General features: G+C 41.4%; 1 protein-coding gene across 3 annotated transcripts in view; it reads left to right on the top strand.

The window, feature by feature from the left end:
* The first annotated feature begins 57 nt into the window (after positions 1-57).
* Positions 58-8008, top strand: part of LOC101853097 (trans-Golgi network integral membrane protein 2) — a 20688-nt gene continuing 12737 nt past the window's right edge. The window contains exon 1 of one of the 3 annotated variants that reach the window (XM_035970426.1): positions 58-128. The gene's annotated coding sequence lies outside the window, so the exon portion shown is untranslated. Of the gene's footprint in view, positions 217-8008 lie in introns of all 3 variants that reach the window. The other 2 variants (XM_005100968.3, XM_005100969.3) reach the window with 2 other exon arrangements.

Genomic DNA, 8008 nt, shown 5'->3' with positions numbered 1-8008 from the left:
AGTATAAGACTCAAAAGATCAACGTAATTGTAAGTTTTGTTCCGTTACAGAGAGCGGTTGATTTTCGTCAAGGTTTTGTTTCATATTTTGGATTGAGTATTATTCCGGATGTTGTGATGGTGTGTCAGGTCAGCAGCTATTGTTTTTTTTAGCACAGCCAGTGTCAACGTATCATCGGGATATCGTAACCTAGGCTAGACTTTACTTCTTGATCTTGTGAGTGGTCCCGAGTATCTCCTTTTCTCGGCCTATTTGAACTTTAGCAGACCACCACTAATATCTAGATTCTAGATCTAGATCTAGATCTATATCTAGATTAGATCTACCCCCCTCCCCTGCATTCTTCATCACTACTAGATCGATCTAGAGTACATCCTGTGGTGCGATATAATACAGTAAGCGATCTTTTGTGGATATCTCTGGAAGTTACAGGTCGATCTTCATGATTTTTTCACCAGAAGTTAGAAAAACTTCCTCTCTATACGGTGTTACGCATTACTGTAACAGCAGTTTAAAATTTCTATATGTTGTGGTGGTGTTTGTTTGGTAACGTGTGTCTGGTTTGGTGCGCAAGGTTTCTGGTTTGGTGCAACATATCGTCTTGTTTGGTGCGCAATAGTACCATGTTTACAGCTCTAGATCTAGATCTAGCTCTTTTCTGACACTTTTCATCTTTCTCTATCCTTGCTTTGTCTTCTTTTCCTTGCAAGAAGTTCCTGTACTGACCATAATGGAAGGCCAAGGTCAATTAGGCGTGTTCTTTTTGGGAGCTGTGCGCCCCCTGACAGGAGATTTCCTTACACCTTGTGTATGTGTTTTGATAATGGATAAAAAGAAAGGTGCTGTGGACACAAGAAGGGGAAAGAAGAAAACAAGAATAAGACTATACCTAGACTAGTATTTTAGAAGGAAAAGGACAAAAAAGAAGAAGAAAAAGACGTGAAAAGAAGAAATTGAAAAAGAAAGGTGCTGTGGACACAAGGAAGTGAAAGAAGAAAACAAGAATTAGACTATACCTAGACTAGTATTCTTTAAGGAAAAGGGCAAAAAAGAAGAAGAAAAAGACATGAAAAGAAGAAATTGAACATTTTGGAGATTATATTTCCATATTAATTAATTTTGACATGAATACATTAACTTATCATCTTCCAATGGCAATATAATGCATCCAAATGGAAGGAAAACAGTCTGTTTCAGTGCACAATGCAGGTCATAGAGAAATAACTTAATAAGTAAAACAAACAAAGGGCCTAGAAGCCACACTATCAATGCCAAATAGCAAAAAAGCCGATATTGCGCACGAAACGGACTGCCCAAATTTGGTCCTCTTCAGTGCGCAACCCTATCTAACACGTTCCGGGGCATTAAGAAGCAGCCTGCGATAGTATTTATCGATTCTAGTATACATCCTACGATACATTAGAGCTAGATTAGCTAGATGTGCTAAATAATCGACTACTCAAGCGCTTAGTAAATTGATCGATACCGGTTACGAAAACCATTAATATGAAGGGGCAAAACTTTCCGACACCGTAGAATCACGTGTGTTGACAGGAACCTCCAAAACGAAAGTGAAATAAGCTGCATTCTGCGCATGCTCACAGAAAATGACCTCGTTTTCGCTGTTCTTATCCAAAACAAAGCAGGAGACCGGGGGTTGCGCACCAAAACAGTAGCGCGGTGATGCGGGCCTACTCTAGATCTAGATAGATCTATATATATAGAATCTAGATCTAGAGGCCACCTCTATTCTCACCCGGAGTGAGAATAGTGCAGGCGAGTCTTGTGGCTATTCTCACCCGGTGCGCGTTCACCAAATTTTGCGTTCACCCTAAACCACAGAATTCTACACTGTGATAACAGAAAAATTGTAGAATTCTGTGCCGTGAACAAACGTTCCATTACAACTGTAACCTACTGAAAGTAAAAGCGTACAATTTTGTCTGTGGGCAGTGGAGAGAGAGAGAGAGAGGAGTAGCGCAAGAATTTCCGGGCAAAACAAAATGGCGACCCGTGTAGTTCGGCTCGATTCGAAAAGTTAAATAGCCGTAGCATCTTTGTAGACAACCAAATTAATTTACTTTTGTGTTTTAACATCATTTTTTAACTTTGTTTTGGTCAATTTGATCGTCCACACCGATAGACAGTATTCAGAAAGAGACAGAGAGAGAGAGAAGAGGGGAGGAGTTGATCTTGCGAGAACTTCCGGGCGGGTGAGAATAGCCACTTTCGTAAAAGCCATTACATTACTAATCTAGAGGGCTAGAGCTAGAGGGCCACCTCCGGGTGAGAATAGGGTGCTTTTTCGGTAGTTCCCACCACATGCGATTAGAAGTAGAAATGATGCAAACTATTTTTAGGTAAGGCGCCCGTCTTGTTTGACGTCAGACCAGGATACCCCTCCGATCACGTGACTACATCTAAGTATAGACAACCGCATGGCACCAAAGATGGAAGTGTCTATGTAGGCCTATATTATGGGTGTCGGATCGGCAGATATGGTGTGGGGGGAAACTAAAAAAAGGCGGAAAATTGGACGCACTGAACGTTAGATCTATAGAACGAAGATGCTTCCTTTTTTCCGGACCCGTGTCCGAATAACATTTTTTCATATTCTCGGACTCGAGTCCGAATATGAACTTTTTTTATTCGGACTCGAGTCCATGAAAAAATATTATTCGGACTCGAGTCCGAATAATGACGGCTTAACAGAAAAATTGTAGAATTATGTGCCGTGAACAAACGTTCCATTACTTCATTACTACTGTTAGCCTAAAAGCGTACAATTTTGTCTGTGGGCAGTGGAGAGAGAGAAAAAGAGAGAGAGAGGAGTAGCGCGAGAACTTCCCGGCAAAACAAAATGGCGACCCGAGTAGTTAGGCTGGATTCGAAAAGTTAAATAGCCGTAGCATCTTTATAGACGACCATGAATTAATTTACTTAAATTATCTTTTGGGTTTTAACATAATTTTAAAACTTTGTTTTGGTCAATTTGATCGTCCACACCGATAGACAGTATTCAGAAAGAGACAGAGAGAGAGAAGAGGGGAGGAGTAGACCTTGCGAGAACTTCCGGGCAAAACAAAATGGCGACCCGCGTAGTTCGGCTCGATTCGAAAAGTGAAAAAGCCATAGCATCCTTGTAGACGATCAAATTTGCTTACTTTTGTGCTATAACGTAATTTTTTCTTTGCTTTTATCCATTTGATCATCCACACCGATAGAAAGTATTCCGAAATTAGGAAAAACAGGTTTTGTTTCACACCGGGTGAGAATAGCCAACGGTGGCAAGTCTCACCCGGGGTGAGAGGTCGATAGTATTTTTATTCTCACCCCGGGTGAGGATTGCCATTTTCTTAACTAGAGTAGATCTATTAATCTACATTTAAAAAAACAAAAAACTACAAAGCATCAAATTATAATTTATGGGACAAACTGTTGGTCGGTGGGGAGGAGGAGAAGAGAAAAAATAAAACTGTCCGGTACCGGGATCGAACCGCTCATAAAATCATTGCATGACTTCAAACACAGACGCGCTGTCTATTCGGCTAGCAGAACTTCCGACAGCGATCTAGGTAGATTAAGCTTAACCCTCGTCCTACGGGGGCCGGGTTTGTGTCGCCCGATAAGCCTATTTCGGCACCTCACCTTCGTCCCGTCAGTGTAGTCCCTGGCACATGCACCGCACATCATCTTACATGAAATTCGGGTCCCGAGTCGGATCCCCATTCACGCAGGTCAAGTGTGTGTGCGTCAGTCTGCTTGAATTTGTGTGCGTTTGTGGCCTTCTTCTAGAACCGCCTGCGTTGGTTCGTAATCGAGGCATGCGTCTCGTTCAAAACACGCCGAGTTGGTAGCTGCTCTCTAGATGTTAGTCCAAAGAAATTATAGAAGAAATTGACCCACTTAGACATGAGGAACTTGAAAGGATAGTCAGGAAACAAGACTTCCATTTTTCTATACAAAATCTGTCAAATGAGCTTGATTTTGTATGAAATGATACTGTACTACCTGATGAAAAAGAAACTTGTTTGATAGTTTTGAATACCATTTTATGCAGGTACAAAGAACAATTTGAGTGCAAAATGTTTGGAAATTGACGTATATTCTCCCGTTTCGAACCTCAGGTCATTCATAACAAAAGAGTGTCTAGAAAGGTTATTAGAATGGGCGTAACTACTCTTAATGTCTTATCAGCTTGTGAGAGGGGGTTATTCATGTGTTTGTAACCCTTTATAATATAGAAAGCTATGAAAGATAGAGCGTTAGTTTCATCATCGATTAACACACTCCCATGGTATTCACGGCGAAAACACACGTTTCCCGGCACGCGCTGTACACCAACAGTACACACTGAATGACCCTGGCGGCCTGCCCGGCACGTCCGACGTAATCGGTTGCTGATAAGATTCGCATCTCAGCACAGATGCAGGACAAGAGTTTTAATATACATAGACACTTTCATCTTTGGTCCCATGCGGTAGGCTATAGATGTAGTCACGTGATCGGAGGGGTATCCTGGTCTGACGTCAAACAAGATGGGTGCCTTACCTAAAAATGGTTTGCGTCCTTCTACGTTTAATCATGTCATAATTACCTAGAGGCACTGAGCAAGTAATGTATAAAAAAGAGAATTAGCAAGTAACCACATCAACCACTTTCGCAAACGTTTTCGACTCCTTCTTGGATGGGTACAAACTTGTCAATCTGCATACTACGAGATTGACCTCTTATCTGATAGGCTGCCAAGTTTCATTCACATCCATTCACGAGGAGGGGCGTGAGAGCAAGTTGAAGACAACAACCATTGCGTTAGTTCGTCCCACGAAACACCCCCGCGACGGAGGCCGAAAATCGGCAGAACAAATGCGCTCGGTGTCCATTACTAGAGAATCATAAAACAAACAAGATTAAACTGAAATGTGATAGTTTGTTAAAGGTGATTCTGCTTTAAATGAATTGGCCCACCCCCTGTTAAAGTTGCCCCATTTCGCCATGTCGAATTTGCACCAACCGCCCACCAAAATCTCACCCCAGCATTTTAAATAAATCATGTAAATTCATTTTATAATCAACATTTCTAATTCTAGATGAACGTAAGGATACCAAAGTTTCGTTATACATGTAACTGATGAATATTTTGAACCAAGAAAACCAGCATGTATAAAAGAAAGTAAATGATGGGTGAGGTACCTATTTTTTTCTTCAAGAGCGAAAAGTACACGCCAACGGAGCGCTGACATTGGATGGGTGTTTTCTGGAGATTTCTAACTTTAAAAAAAGTAGAAACAAGTGGAAGCCAAGGGAGCCCAAATTTTATTTTTAGATATAATCAAATGTGCAACGAATCAAATGATTCTCAAAAGCCAAGTCTAGGTTGAGGCTGTCAAAGTTGACCCATGGTCGAATTTGCCCCAACCTACTCTAGGCCTATTTAGAGAACGTCAGATGTACATCATTGGCTGATTATACTGATATATAGTAACAGCCATCTTGTTTGACGTCATTTAGTTGATTGAGGTATTCCCACTTTGTTGTCAGTCATGGTGGCAACACAATTACACGACGCCGACTCGCATATAATTAGATACAGTATTTTCTTTTCAACTTGCAGTAACTGTTTGGTTCGGTTGTCTGTGATTGTGCAGCACCCTTCTTCCACCCAGATTAATTCTGATGCTGTACACTACGTAAATTGAGGAGAAGAAGACTAAGAGTAGGCCTACTGACACTGTTCGGTTCGGCTGCCGTCGTGCGGTCGTGTTGCCACCATGACTGACAACAATATGGAAATCCCTCAAGGATGTCAAACAAGATGGCTGTTACTTTAAATATCGGCCAATGATGTACATTTGGCGTTCTCTAAATTATCCGCTTGTGTCAGCCAGTGACAGTCAGTCATGAGTCATGAAGAAAGATCTACATATCTCGGACTCGCAACCGTAAGGTCGTGGGTTCGAATCGCGTCAGGGACCCGACGTTGTGTCCTTGGGAAAGGCACTTTACACGAATTTTCCTCACTTCACCCAGATGGGCATGGGTACCCGGCTATAGACAGCGAATGATCTTGTCAGTTTGTTAGTGTTTGAGCGCTTAATCAGCTTCTTGCACTGTATGCTTCCCGGGAAGCTGAGAATGTTTCGGAGTGTTCTATGGTCTACTGGGGTAATAATATAGTGTAAAGCCCATAGAGCCTGCTGTTGAGCGGGGATATCATGCGCTATACAAATGCTATTTATTATTATTATTATCTGAGGCGTAATCAACCTGACATGCTTTTATTCCTTTTTAGACTTAATTAAAAAGTTTTACTACTTTTACTGGTTCTAAATTTAGGCCTTAATTTAGGCTAGGCAGGTGCGGTTTGTCCATAGAGCACGGTCGTGCAGTGCGGCCCAAAATGTTTTAATATTCTATTACGTAAAACACCCCCAATAATAAAATAAAAGAAGCCAGAAACAAACACTAGCCAAATATTATATCAAAACAAAGTCGTCACTGGCACCATAACTGTCATTTCTGTGTCTATAGCGCTGTAAAACATCTACTATGCCATGCCTAAGTCCACGCGCTTTTTTAGCTATACATAATAGGATATTCAACAGTGTAATCTGACCTATAAATCACTTTTGGGGATAGCCCAAGCGATGACGACACTCGTTGCGAGTTTAGGGGTACATTAATTATATTAATAAGACGGCACATCTCAAATATGCTCCTGCCGAACAGTGCCGAAACATAGCCCGCAGTAGGCAGTCTAAAAATAAACACCATAGACCGTATGCTATTCTTTGCCAATATTATGTGAGCCATGAAGCACTCCAGCAGAGTGCTCAAGTAAATTGTGATTGGTTCATTGTCTGTCTTGCCGCTATTTTAAGTGACTCTGTGACCGCGAACCTGAGGGGGGTGAACGTGACCATCCTATGAGTTGTGCCTTTGAATGGTTTGTAGTGGAGTTGTGAAAGTTATTACTTGAGTGTTCAGTACCAATACAGCATGAACGACATTGATGTTTAGCTAACAAAAAAATTTAATAGAAATTAAAGCAACAAGTAAAAAGAATGAAAATAAAAGCACAGGTCCTCCCTCACGAACCCAAACTTAAATTTATACACCGTCTCGTTTACTATGCCCTTGACTATTTTCAGCTTGCGATAGCTTAATTGTGCACGTCCACATTTTAGCCCGACGAGCCGCCCCTGAGGCAAGGCTAACTATGGTAGCTCTAAAGTCTAAAGCCAAAACTCTCGGGATACTCACAGAAACTCACCAAATTTCATCTTATTATTTCACTGTCAATAATGTGACCGAGTCGTAAAGTGACACTCAAGATCAGACATATGTAAGCAATGGTATGATGAATAAAAAGTTACACATAGAGGGTAGGCCTACCTAGCCTGGAGGATGAGAGGTGCTTTTTCAGTAGTTCCCATCCCCCTTTGGTTCTAGATCTACAACTATTATAAGTTTGATGCGGGACGAGCGAGAGATATCAAACCTAACTGCATACGGAGACAAAAAAGTAGAGCCGCATCACTCCTCAATTCAGGCGAGATTGGGGTCAGTCATTGGGTGAAAGTTTCATGCCATACAACTAATAGTCTGTTCCTCACAACCGATGAATCACCGTATTGTTTTCATAGTAAATTAAGCATGGGGGTTTGTCTTCAAATGGGTTTTTAACACCATTTCTCTTTCTTTACCATCACGTCATACCCACAACCACACATGAAAGATGGAGTCTGAAACATTCTAGTAATTCTAGTCAAGATTTTACATAAAAATTAAAAACATACCATACTGCATGTTTCCTTTCGTTTTAGTAGAGGTTTTAGGGCGCTTGCAACTGCATATAAGGTCATGATATGAGCGCCAAGGGGTGGATGTCAACAGAGAAGTCCTTACAGGGAATCAGACTTACTCTGCTCACCTCTCTAGCTTCAACAGCACAAAGTCCCCCCTTTGGAAATGGCTTAAAGACACTTCAGTCAATGGCGCCGCCCCG

Source organism: Aplysia californica, unplaced genomic scaffold, assembly GCF_000002075.1.
Source record: "Aplysia californica isolate F4 #8 unplaced genomic scaffold, AplCal3.0 scaffold00266, whole genome shotgun sequence".
Taxonomy (NCBI): domain Eukaryota; kingdom Metazoa; phylum Mollusca; class Gastropoda; order Aplysiida; family Aplysiidae; genus Aplysia; species Aplysia californica.
The sequence above is the reverse complement of the archived record's forward strand: the minus strand, read 5'-3'. Positions and strand labels throughout refer to the sequence as shown.